The sequence below is a fragment of the Triticum dicoccoides genome, chromosome 2B (genome assembly GCF_002162155.2).
Source record: "Triticum dicoccoides isolate Atlit2015 ecotype Zavitan chromosome 2B, WEW_v2.0, whole genome shotgun sequence".
Lineage (NCBI taxonomy): Eukaryota > Viridiplantae > Streptophyta > Magnoliopsida > Poales > Poaceae > Triticum > Triticum dicoccoides.
Window position 1 is genome coordinate 328,209,145 of NC_041383.1, and position 13,695 is coordinate 328,222,839.

Consider the following 13,695-nt stretch of genomic DNA (forward strand, 5'->3'; position numbering starts at 1 on the left):
AGTGAACATTTATTTGGGCTACTAATGCAATTTTGAAAAATGCATATTTTTCTAATTCAAATAAAATAGCAATAAAAATCCAAATAAAATAATTATTTGATTTTAACATTTTTCCTCCAATATTTCTTTTATTTTGGAGAAGTCATTTTATCTCCTCTCTTTTATTTTAATACTGGAAATACTCGGAGAGAAAAACATTAAAACCAAAATGATCCTCTTTTCAAATTTGAGAAAATTCAAATATGAAAATAAATGAAGTCCCCAACTCTCTCCGTGGGTCCTCGAGTTGCTTAGAATTTCTACGATCAAAAGCAAAATGCAATTAAAATATGATATGCATATGATGTCCTATGTATAACATTCCAAATTGATAATTTGGGATGTTACAAAGCTACCCCCTTAAGATGAATCTCACCCTCGAGATTCGTGTTGGCTAGAAAATAGGTGTGGGTGGTCCTTCCGTAGGTCTTCCTCTCGTTCCCAGGTGGCTTCATCCTCGTTATGGTGGCTCCACTGAACTTTGCAAAACTTGATAACCTTGTTGCGTGTGACTCGGCTGGCAAACTCAAGAATCTTGACTGGTTTCTCCTCGTAAGTCAAATCACTATCCAGCTGAATCGCTTCCAGTGGCACTGTATCTCTCAGAGGAATATCGGCCATCTCTGCGTGGAACTACTTCAACTGGGAAACATGGAACACATTTTGAACTCCTGTCAATCCTTCTGGCAATTCCATCTTGTAAGCAACTTATCCCATACGTTCCAAAACTCGGTATGGTCCCACAAAACGTGGTGCTATCTTTCCCTTAACTCCAAAATGCTTAACTCCTCGAAGTGGTGACACACGAAGGTATACTATGTCTCCGACTTCGTAAACTGTCTCCTTGCGTTTCGAATCCGCATTTAAACTCTTCTGCCTGGACTGGGCTACCTTAAGTCTATCTCGAATCAGCTTAACCTTCTCTTCAGAGTATTTAATCAAATCTGGTCCAAACAACTGACAGTCTCCAACTTCATCCCACAATAATGGTGTCCTGGACCTTGTACAAGGCTTTGAAAGGGGCCATCTTCAAACTGGCTTGATAACTGTTGTTATAAGAGAACTCTGCATACGGCAAGTTGTTGTCCCAACTAGATCCATAATCTAGCGCACAAGCTCTCAGCATGTCCTCCAGAATCTGATTGACTCTCTCGGTCTATCCATCTGTCTGTGGATGAAAGGATGTACTGAACTCTAGCCTAGTACCAAAAGTCTCATGCAACTCATTCAAGAAATTTGAGGTAAACTGGGTTCCTATATCTAATATGATGGTCCTCGGAACTCCATGCATACATACGATCCTGGTCATGTATATCTTCGCCAACTTAGCACTGGTATAGGTGGTCTTTGTCGGCGTTCTGGGAACGGGGGTCCCTAGTCTTGCCTGCCTGCGGCCTGCGGCGTGGCTCCACCAGTGGCCCAGTACGGCCCGTCTTCATTAACCAACACTGAAGACCCTCGCGATGGTACAAGCCTCATGGGGCGGAGGACGCAAGACCCCCTCAGGAGTGGCCTCACCAGGCAGGCTCGCGAGGAGGCAGAGAGATCAAGGCAAGGGGTACCTCGCGAGGTTCCCGTGACGCAAGCCATGACGACCAAGGTCAGGCAGGCGCCAGGCGGGCGCCAGCCCGTGTAGTGTCCTTGTTTCCCCTTTGGTGCTAATGGGGCAAGCGCAGGCGTGGAGTACCAAGGCATCAGGCAAAGGTTTCCATATCGGTGCAACAAGACCAAGACCAGTAGGACGGCAGGACGGAGGTCACCATGAAGACCAAGACGACGTCACCACCAGCGCCTTTGGGAGGCGAAGACCACCTTTAGTCAGGATAGCTTGTACTAGTTGTCCCCTTTCAAAGTGGCCGTTGTTGGATCCCTTCCCGCTCAATATTTGGGGAGAGGACCAGGGCCTCTATAAATAAGTCTAGCCACCGTAGTAGAGGGGACGAACTCAGTTCATCGACATACCACACCAGCTTAAGCGTACCTCTCCTCGCGAGGCTGTTCATCCCTTGTACTGTTCATCATCAGCCCAAGAGGCAATCCACCATCACCACACAGGAGTAGGGTATTACACCACAATGGTGGCCCGAACCTGTATAAATCTCGTGTCTCTTGTGTTGTGAGTTCATTGTGCTATCTTAGAGATCATGGTGAAGTTGAGGGCATGTTTCGGTAGTGGGAAATCTTCGTGTGCACCCTAGTGTTCGAACCACATGGGTTTTGCCGGAACCCGATATCCGACATTTGGCATGCCAGGTAGGGGTGTGCCGGAGCTTCTCCTTCCGTCGACCCGCACTCTGCCAACACTGCGCTTTGCCCTCATGGCGGACATCGCGCTTCCGGTTCCGGTGGCCGGCGCCAGCGCTGGGGCTAGGGGGCTCTGAGCCTTGGCCCCCGCCTTACGTCAGGTGCAGTGGCCGCACAAGTTCAAGCCAGAGATGCCGCCGCGCTACGACGGCGTGGCAGACCCGCTGGTTTTCCTGCTGGCATATGAGGATGTCGTCCTCAAGGCCGGGGGCGATGACAAGGTCATGGCTAACTGGCTTCCCATGGCCCTCACTGGCGTCCCGCGCGCTTGGCTGCTCAACCTGCCGGCGTCTTCTGTGGCCTCCTCGGAGGAATTGCGCGACCTCTTCCTCGCTCACTACATGGCGCCAGCGCCCCCAGTCATCGCAGCTCTCCTGGGCGGCTCGCAGGCGCCACCCTCAGACCGCCACACCAAGCCATTCTTTTGCCAGATCAGCGCCGTCCTCGTGCGGCAAGGAGCTCCCCCGGGTTGGGTGGTGCCCAAGGCCGACCTGACCTTCGACTCGAAAGATCACCCCGTCAACACCACCTGCTTGGGTGCGCTCCCGATGCTCTGCACGCCGACCATCTACCAGGTGGCCATCACCAAAACCCTCATCGATGGCGGTGCCGGCCTCAACGTGCTCTCGGTCGAGGCCTTCAGCCTCCTCCATGTACCGCTGGAGCGGCTCCGACCCAGCAAGCCCTTCTCGGGTGTCAGAGGCGGTTCCTCTAGTTCCCTGGGGCAGATCCGCCTTCCCATGACCTTCGGCACCCACGACAACTACCGCACGGAGCTGGTCGACTTTGACATTGCCCACACCGGCCTCCCGTACAACGCCATCCTCGGATACCCTGCCTTGGCTCAGTTCATGGTAGCAACCCATCCGGCCTACAACCTCATGAAGATGCCCGGGAGCAGCGGAGTCCTGACCGTAGCTAGAGATACCAAGGAGGCTCTGCTAGCGCTCAAGCTGGCCCTCATGGCCGCCACGACAGCGCAGCCCATCGGTGCGGACACCTCCAAGACCAGGAAAGCCTCGCAAGGACCACGACAACGGAGGTGAAGGACCAAGCTTAGTAGGAAGACGCCCCTAGGGCTGAAGAGGCCGCACCAAGCAACCAGGCGCTGGGGGCTCCATCGTCTCAGGAAGCACCTCAACCTCCGGAAGACACAGTCCACATCAGTGCACCCATCCTCATCGAGCATCCGGTGTACTTCGTCAGCACGGTGTTGCTGGATGCAAGGCGCGCGGTACCCCATGCCTCAGAAGCTCTTACTCATGCTCTTCGTGGCCTCGCGTAAGCTGCGCCACTACTTTCAAGGTCACCCCATCAAGGTCGTCTCAGCCTACCCATTGGAAAGGGTACTCGGGAGCCCCAACTCCGCCGGGAGGGTCGCCGAATGGAACATTGAGATGCAGGCATTTCAGTTGGAGTTCAGCACAACCAAGGTCATCAAGGGAGCCGCACTTGCTGATTTCGTGGCTGAATGGATAGAGGCACCAGGGCTCAAGGCGGGCGAGGATCGGTCTCTCTCCCCAGGAAGTGAGGCACCAGATGGTTGGGTCATGTACTTTGATGGTGCATTCTCGCGGCAGGGTGCGGGGGCTGGTGCAGTGCTTATATCCCCCACTCTGGACAAGCTCTACTACGTCGTACAGCTCTATTTCCAGCAGGGCGAGAAGGTCTCCAACAACATAGCAGAATATGAGTGCCTCATAGCAGGCCTGAAAGCTTCAACAGCACTGGGAGTGAAGCGCCTTGTCATCAAGGGTGATTCACAACTCCTCGTCAACTTCTCCAACAAGGTGTATGAGCCGAAGGACGAGCACATGGAAGCATATCTTGCGGAAGTACGCAAGATGGAGAAGTAGTTCTGGGGACTGGAGTTGCAGCATGTGCCCCGCGGCACCAACTAAACGGCTGCCTCAGGAGCCTGGCATTTTCGAGGAACGACTCTTCAAGCCATCGGTGGCACCATCACTTTCAAGAACGGCACAGCCTCGGGAGGAGCTCCCTCAGCCACCTGCCACAAGAGCCCCGGCCAGTGGCCCGACCTCGGGAGTGCGCCTACTCTTGGTGCTGGAGCCTTAGGAGGGATGCTAGACCAAGGAATTCAAAGAATACCTGACGCAAGGGACGCTGCCGGAGAAAGAGGAGGACACGGAATGCGTGGCCCGACAGGCCACGGCCTATAGCATCCAAGACGGTGAGTTATACCGAAGGCGGCCGAATGACGTTTCCCTGCGTTGCATCTCCAGGGAACAGGGGAAGGAGCTGCTGGCCGACATACATGGTGGAGATTGCGGACACCACTCGTCGTCACAGACCCTCGTCGGCAAGGCGTTCCGTAGCGGGTTGTACTGGCCTAGGGCACTCAATGACGCGACCAAGCTGGTGAAGTCCTGCGAGGCCTGCCAATTCCACGTCAAGCAGATGCATCAGCCAACGCAGGGCCTGCAGACCATCCTACTCTCGTGGCCGTTCGCGGTCTGGGCGCTGGATATCTTGGGGCCATTACCTCGAGCGCCTGGGGGCTACCGCTACCTCTACATCACCGTCGGCAAGTTCACCAAGTGGGTGGAGGTGGAAGCCGTCCGCACCATCCCAGTCGGGTCCGCGGTCAAGTTCATCAAGGGCCTCGTGAGCCTGTTTGGGGTCCCTAACAACATCATCACCGACAATGGTTCACATTTCACCAGCAATCTCTTCAAAACGTATTGTGCTAACCTTGGAATGCAAAACTGCTACGCTTCTGTGGTGCACCCCCGGAGCAACGGCCAGGCCGAACGCTCCAACGCGGAGGTCCTGAGGGGCCTCAAGACCAGGACCTTCAAGAAGAAGCTGGAGGCCTGTAGCAGGGGTTGGCACGACGAGCTCTAGTCCGTGTTGTGGTCCATCCACGCTACCGCCACCAAGCCAATGGGCGAGACCCCATTCTTCCTCGTCTATGGAGCAGAAGCGGTTCTCCCTCATGAGGTCAGGCGTCACTCTGCGCGGGTCCTGGTGTTTGATGAGGCGCAGCAGGACGCCTTGCGGAGGATGGACCTCGTGCTGTTGGAGGAACACCGCCGTGAAGCCACGCTACGGGTGGCAAGATACCAGCAGGCGCTGCGGCTGTACCACTATCGCAGCATCCTCCCCAGGACACTCGAGGTAGGTGACCTCGTACTAAGGCGGGTGCTCTCCAAGGAAGGGCTGCATAAGCTTTCACCCATGTGGGAGGGCCCGTTCAAGGTTGTCCATGTCTCCAGGCCTGGCGCCGCACGCCTGGAGACTCAGGATGAGGTACCCATCTCGAACGCCTGGAACATCCAGCACCTCCGAAAGTTCTACCCCTGAAGAAAGGCCTGGTACCTGTGAAGCTCGCCGCCCGAAGAAAGGCCCGGTGCCTGTGAAGAAGGCCCACTGCCTGTGAAGCTCGCCACCTGTGACACTCTCATGTAATAATGAGTGGGGTTGCACACTCCCCGGAGTCTCAGGAGTGCCGCCCTTGGGCCTCGGGGGCTCCCTCCCACGCTCAGTGGCAGCACTTAGCTCCGCGTTAGTGATAAGACGTCGAAGACTAGACTAGGTGCTGGACGCGGCTTTTCATTTGCTTTCTGCAGTTGGCTCGCTCTTCCTTGTTTGAACCTTGATTAAAGTTCCTTCTGGTGTTCTTTGTCAGTTCTGTTCCATCATCTTCTGCCTTTGTTTTCTGTCTTCAAGCTCTTTGTCTGACTTGCTCTCTCTTGCAAGCCTCGTGAGGGGGCTCTACGGGTGCCCTCGCGAGCCCTTTCTCTTCTGATTTTTGTGAGGCTTTCTCTTCTGATTTTCGCGAGGCGTTCTTGTTCGAGTTTGCAGCAGGAGCATCCCTCTCGGTCCGTGCCCCTCGGGTACCGTGACACGAAGCGCCGGGCCACGAAGCGTCGGTCCCTTGCGACCAGGTTTTGGAAAATGGTAGTCTCTCCACAAGTTTTTGCAGCTCTTAAGGCGCCCGGCGAGGCCTGAGGCAGGCACCTCGCGAGGCGGAAACTACTTCAAACATACCGAGCTAAGTTGTTTCTACACACCAACGTATAACAACAAAGCCATGACACAGTACGGGAACAATAGATGCAACATGTTAACTTGGAAAGCATAGTTTGTTGCACGCCCCCACGGGGCCCCATACTTGTCTCTCTCGATGCACGAAAGAAGGAAAATAAAACAAAAGCAGCGCGCGCCTTGCAGCAGTTCGCGAGGAGGGATCTACGGCGACCTCCTGAGCTCAGCCAGACCCCGCCTCGCGCTTCACCGATGCATGACGACGGGACGACCCGCTGCCGTCCTCGAGGCGGGCACGGCGGCGTGGCGGTTGATCGTAGCCGTCGCTAGAGGAGCTGTCGCCGGAGGAAGAGCCTCTATAGCTTGACAAGCCACTGTTGCCGCCGGGAGCAAGTCTGCCTTCACCTTCATCACGATCGTCGCCAAGGCCGAGCTCCTCATCACCGTCGCTGCCTTGAGGCAGCACCCAACGTGGCGGCCATCCTCCCCAAACACCCTCACGTAGAGGGTCGCGTCGCCATCGTACCTGAAATGGAGGATGCAACGCTTGATGAGACCTCGCGCGCAGGCAAACGTCTGCCAGCCTCGGGCCAAGGCTGCGTTAACGGCGACGGAGACCTCCACCGCGACCCAGGAGGCCCTGCTGTAGCAGCCATCCACCTGCAACCACAGCCCGCCTAGGCTAGCGGCTGGCAGTTTGGTGACGAAGGAGAGAGGGAGCTGAAGCCAGTTGCCGGCCGGGTTATCTGACAACACAATGAACTCTAGCAGCACCTCCGCCGAGTGGAAGCTTGGCCGGGGAGGCCCCGCAGCCACAGCACACCTTCCCCCACCAACCGGACTGCCTCGACATGCACGGACACCACCACGCGAAGGGCCACCGCTGCGACTGCGGGAAGCCACGGCCGGGGTCACAGAGTGCTTGCGGGGGCGACCGCGTTCGCGCTTGGGCGGAGGAGAGCCAGGCCCTTCCTGGCGAGTCTTCCCCTTCTCGGCGGCCGAAAACCTCTTCGCATGCGCCATGGGGGGCGCTATAAGCAACAGGAGCGAGGAAGGAGAAGCGAGCGGAATGGGAAGATATGGGCGATGGGGGCTCTCTCCCCTCCCCATTTATAGCCCAAGGAAGACCAACCGTCGACCTCCACGATCGCAGGTAATGATGACCCCTTTTGCATGCAGCAGGGACTCATCAAATCGGGCAGTTGCCGAGGCAGCATGGGGAAGCGAAGACGCCCACGTCCAATCAGTCGCCACGCGTCAACCCAGGCCGCAGGCTATTGGGGCCCACGGTGCTCCGCACTTGCCCTTTGGCTTCGCCGCTAAGCCAAGTCCAAGCGCGCCTTGGCCCGGGGGCTACTGTCGACGTTCTGGGAACGGGGGTCCCCAGACTTGCCTGCCTGCAGCCTGCGGCGTGGCTCCACCAGTGGCCCAGTATGGCCCATCTTCATTAACCAACACTCAAGACCCTTGCGAGGGGCCAAGCCTCGTGGGGGCGGACGACGCAAGACCCCCTCAGGAGTGGCCTCACCAGGCAGGCTCGCGAGGAGGCGGAGAGATCAAGGCAAAGGGTACCTCGCGAGGTTCCCGTGACACAAGCCATGACGACCAAGGCCAGGAGGGTGAGGGAGTCCTGGATTAGGGGCTATCCGGACAGCCGGACTGTGTACAACGTCCGGACTATTGAAGCGTGAAGATACAAGACTCAAGACTTTGGCCCGTGTCCGGATGGCACTCTCCTTTGCGTGGAAGGCAAGCTTGGCGATCCGGATAATATATTTCCTTCCTTGTAACCGACTCCATGTAAACCCTAGCCCTCTCTGGTGTCTATATAAACCAGAGAGGTTGGTCCTTAGAAGCCCGATCATAATTACAATCATACCATCATAGGCTAGCTTTTAGGGTTTAGCCTCTACGATCTCGTGGTAGATCTACTCTTGTACTACCCATATCATCAATATTAATCAAGCAGGAAGTAGGGTTTTACCTCCATCGAGAGGGCCCAAACCTGGGTAAACATCTGTGTCCCTTGCTTCTTGTTACCATCAGCCTTGACGCGCAGATCAGGACCCCCTACTCGAGATCCGCCGGTTTTGACACCGACATTGGTGCTTTCATTGAGAGTTCCTCTGTGACGTTGCCGCAAGGCTTGATGGCTCCTTCAATCATCATCAACGATGCTACCCAGGGTGACACTTTCCTCCCCGAACAGATCTTCGTGTTCGGCGGCTTCACATTGCGGACCGATCCGCTTGGTAATCTGGAGCAGATCGTGTCAGGAGCGCCGGATAATTATGATGAGCATGGCTTAGACCTACCGTCAGATGGTGCTCGAGATATTACCCCGGCAGAAGCCTCAGATCTAAATTCGGGGCAGGATTTGTTGCCTAAGGACGGAGGGCTGGACCCTGCCCCGCAGGCCGTACCCTCATATCCGGTTGTAGGTTCCAGTCCGTGCGTCCCCGAGTCTGTCGAGCCTGGTTGGGCTCTGGTAATGGAGTTCACCGCAGGAGACATCTTTCAGCACTCGCCCTTTGACGACATAGTAAACTCATTTAAAATTCTCTCTTTGACAGAGAATTCTGGGCCGAACTATGTCCGACTCGAGTGGGAAGCAGGCGACGAAGTAATTCGTTACCCACCCACCAACCACTTGATAGCCACGGTTGATGATTTAACCGACGTGCTTGACTTCGACTCCGAAGGCATCGACGGTATGGACGACGATGCAGGAGAAGACTCAGAATCTATGGGGTACCGGATTCCCGCCTCGTCACATGACATATACATGGTGGATACAATCAAGGAAGACGACAGTGACAATCCGGAAGATAAAACCCCTGGGCAAAAACCAAAGCGACGGCGCAGACACCGTTCCAAATCTAGCAACAGTAAAAATATCAGCAAGAGCGCCAGAAGAATGGATACTCCGGTCAACCCCGAAGGCAATAACGACCAAACGGAACCAGCGATGGAGCAGGACGAACCAGGTCACACCGAGCATAGTTCGGAGCAGACGCCCGAAGACAACAATCAAGAGGGACGAGTTCATCAAACCGGCCCAGGACAAGAAGACAGTCCAGACGATGACGCATTCATCATTCTGGAAGAACGCGTGGAACGAGAGAACCTCTACAGAAAGCTTATGGGCACAGCGAGAAGTCTGAAGAGGCAGAAGCAATGGCTTAAAGCCGCATAGGAAACGCTCAATCGCAGATGGAATAAAGTGCTAGACACTGAAGAAAGATATGGCGACGATCGCCACACAAAGAGCTACCCAAAACGTAAGCTACTGCCAGAATTCGACGATGAGGACGTTCCACCAAAGAGTAACACGACCGGGAGACAAGACGTACCACTTCATAACCGCAATAAAGCAACTACCGAAGACGCGCACGGTCTACGTGAGCACCTGGATAAGAAAGTTGGCGCAGCTACGTCCATCTACGGATCTAAAGGACACACCCCGGCGGGGGACAGTGGTCGTCAAAAAAGTTATGGCAACCAAACACTAGTTCAGAATAAACACCAAACACAACAACAGCCGACGGCATGCCATAGTACGTCCAAATACAGAGGGGCTGCTCACCCCCTGTGCTTTACTGATGAAGTACTGGACCGTGAATTCCCACAGGGCTTTAAACCTGTGAACATAGAGGCATACGACGGAACGACAGACCCAAGGGTCTGGATCGAGGTCTTTATGCTGCACATACATATGGCTCGTGGGGATGACCTTCATGCCATCAAATACCTCCCCCTCAAACTGAAGGGACCAGCTCGGCACTGGTTGAAAAGCCTCCCCGAAAATTCAACTGGGAGTTGGGCGGAACTCGAGGATGCTTTCAGGGCCAATTTTCAAGGGACTTATGTCCGGCCTCCGGATGCTGACGGTTTAAGTCACATAATCCAACATCCCGGAGAGTCCGCCCGAAAGCTTTGGAACATATTCCTCACCAACAAGAATCAAATCGTTGATTGTTCGGATGCCGAAGCCCTAGCGGCATTCAAACACAGCATCCGTGACGAGTGGCTCGCCAGACACCTCGGCCAAGAAAAGCCAAGGACAATGGCAGCCCTAACAAGCCTTATGACCCGCTTTTGCGTGGGAGAAGATAGTTGGCTAGCCCGTAAAGGCACCAGCGACCCCAGCACATCCGAAATAAGGGATGGCAATAGGAAGCCACGGTGTAATAAAAATAAACGCCAAAACAAGGAGGAGAGCCCGGATAACACAACGGTTAATGCCGGATTCAGGGGCTCTCAACCTAATCAGCAAAATAAGCCAGCTAAAGGCAGTAAAGAGGGAACGTCCGGACTGAATAGAGTCCTAGACAGATTGTACCAAATCCACGGCACCCCTGACAAACCTGCAAACCACACGCACAGACAGTGCTGGGTCTTCAAGCAGGCTGGCAAATTGAATGCCGAACACAAGGGAAGGGAAACACCAAGTGAGGATGTGGTTGAACCTCGCCCGTCGAACACTGGGGGACAGAAAAAATTCCCACCAGAGGTTAAAACGGTGAGTATGACCCACACGACTCGCACATCCTTGAGAAGGCACGAACGCGCCCATAAAGACGCGTGCGATATAGAGCCCATCACACCCACACCTAACCACTGGATGTCTCGTCCGATCACCTTCGATCACCTGGACGGCCGAGCTAGTATTCGGCGCAAAGGATCACATGCCTTGGTGCTTGACCTAATAATCGACGGATACCACCTCACCCACGTCCTCATGGACGGCGGCAACAGTCTCAATTTAATATATGAGGACACTGTCCGCAGGATGGGGATAGACTCATCCAGAATCAGCAAGATTAACACCGCTTTTGAAGGGGTGATGTCGGTGTCAACACCGGCGGATCTCGGGTAGGGGGTCCCGAACTGTGCGTCTAGGCGGATGGTAACAGGAGACAAGGGACACGATGTTTTACCCAGGTTCGGGCCCTCTTGATGGAGGTAAAACCCTACGTCCTTCTTGATTAATATTGATGATGTGTGTTACAAGACTCGATCTACCACGAGATCAAGGAGGCTAAACCCTAGAAGCTAGCCTATGGTATGATTGTTGTTCGTCCTACGGACTAAAGCCATCCGGTTTATATAGACACCGGAAAGGGCTAGGGTTACACAGAGTCGGTTACAATGGTAGGAGATCTACATATCCGTATCGCCAAGCTTGCCTTCCACGCCAAGGAAAGTCCCATCCGGACACGGGACGAAGTCTTCAATCTTGTATCTTCATAGTCTTGGAGTCCAGCCGATGATGATAGTTCGGCTATCCGGACACCCCCTAGTCCAGGACTCCCTCAGTAGCCCCTGAACCAGGCTTCAATGACGATGAGTCCGGCGCGCATATTGTCTTCGGCATTGCAAGGCGGGTTCCTTCTCCGAATAATTTATAGAAGATTGTGAACACCAGGATAGTGTCCGGCTCTGCAAAATGAATTCCACGTACCACCGTAGAGAGAATAATATTACACAAGTTCAATCTGCTAACGTATTTGGTGGCGTGACGTCACACCACTACCAAGCCTTTACTAGAATTGTTTTTATTGTACCACCTCAGCGTGTTTAGCGAAGCGGTTTCCTTGGCACGTCTTGTCGAAGCAGAGATCGTGTTCCCCTTATTCCGGGATTCCCAATAATATGGACGTGGGTAACCCAACCGCGCCATTGATTGCGGCGCTTGGGAGATAAGCGAGTTTTATCAGGCCGGTGGGGACACATGTTTTTGTCCGCCCATATAAGGGGATAAAGATCCAACCCTTTTACCTGCGCCTTCTTCCTCCTTGGCTTATCCATCTCCGCGAACTTGAGCTCCAGCGCCCAAGTCCGCACATCTCACCTCAACCTCCTCCAACTATGTCCGGAGCAGGAGGCAAGTGGATGGCCTCCTCCGTCATGGAGGGGCACATCCAGAAGTTGCGCAGCGCCGGATATCTGTCCAGCAACATCGCGCACCGGCTCCCCAACAAGGGAGAGCTCATCCCCACCCCCAGGCCCCATGAGAGGGTAGTATTTCTTCCCCATTTCCTCCGTGGACTGGGCTTCCCACTCCATCCCTTCGCCCGGGGGCTCATGTTCTACTACGGCCTGGATTTCCATGATCTGGCCCCGAATTTCATCCTCAACATCTCGGCGTTCATCATCGTCTGCGAGGCCTTCCTCTGCATCCAGCCCCACTTCGGCTTGTGGCTCAAGACCTTCAGTATCAAGCCGAAGGTTGTGAAGGGCAGTCAAGCGGAGTGCGGAGGCGCCATGGTGGGCAGGACGTGCCACGTTACTTGGCTCGAGGGCACTTTCGTGGAAACCATTAAGGGGTGGCAATCGGGGTGGTTCTACATCACCGAGCCGCGTGACCTTGAATGGGCAGCGGCCCCCGAATTCAGATCTGGCATCCCCACACGGCTCACCTCCTGGAAAGAGAGCGGCCGGACATGGGGTGATTCGGAGGAGCTGACCGGACTCCAAGCCTGCATACAAAAGCTAGTGGACAAGAAGCTTAAGCTTGTCAATGTAGTCCAGGTCATGCTCATCCGCCGGATTCTCCCGTGCCAACGACGGGGCTTCAATATGTGGGAGTTCGATCCGGCGCAGTACCAGACTTTGAGCGGGCTCTTCGATACTACATACGAAGATGTCTGGAAGGTGTTGTTTAAGGGTGCCGAGGCCCCCGCGTCCGCTACCGAAGATCGCGGATTCAGCTCGCAGCATCCAGCTGACGAGGTAAGTGATTTTGTCCTTTACGGGATGCTTGTTTTCCATAGTTTGACTCTATGCGGGATCTAAACTCCCCTTCCTTTGACAGGACTGGCTGACGAAGGCCGAACAGACTATCTGTCCGGCCCCATTGCCAGAGGACCCAGCGGACGCCCGCTTAACGGAGCTGCTGGCTCCGGCACCCCACGTGGTGCCGGAGAAGAAGGCCAAGAAGAACACCACGGGCACTCAGAAGAGTTCCTTTTTTCAGGTGTTATCGGATGATGACTCCGAGGCCGACTCCTCTCACAAAGGCGAGGAGGAGAAGAAGAAAGCCTCTCCCCCAGCGGGGGGAGGGAAGAAAAGGAAGGCCTCCCCAACGAGGGAGGCCGAAGGGTCCAAGATGGGAAAAACTCTTTCCCCGGACTGCTCTACCAACGCCAGCGACGACAACGAGGACTGGCCTCCAAGGGCCAAGCCCCTGGCGAGATCGTAAGTATCCTGACTCCCGAATAACTTCATGGTTTTTTCTTTTCGCCACATAGTGTCTTTCTAATGCCGCATACAATCCTGCAGTCCGCCCAAGGATGATCTTCCCGCTTCGTCGAGCGAGTCCTTGGGTGCGTCAGATATGGA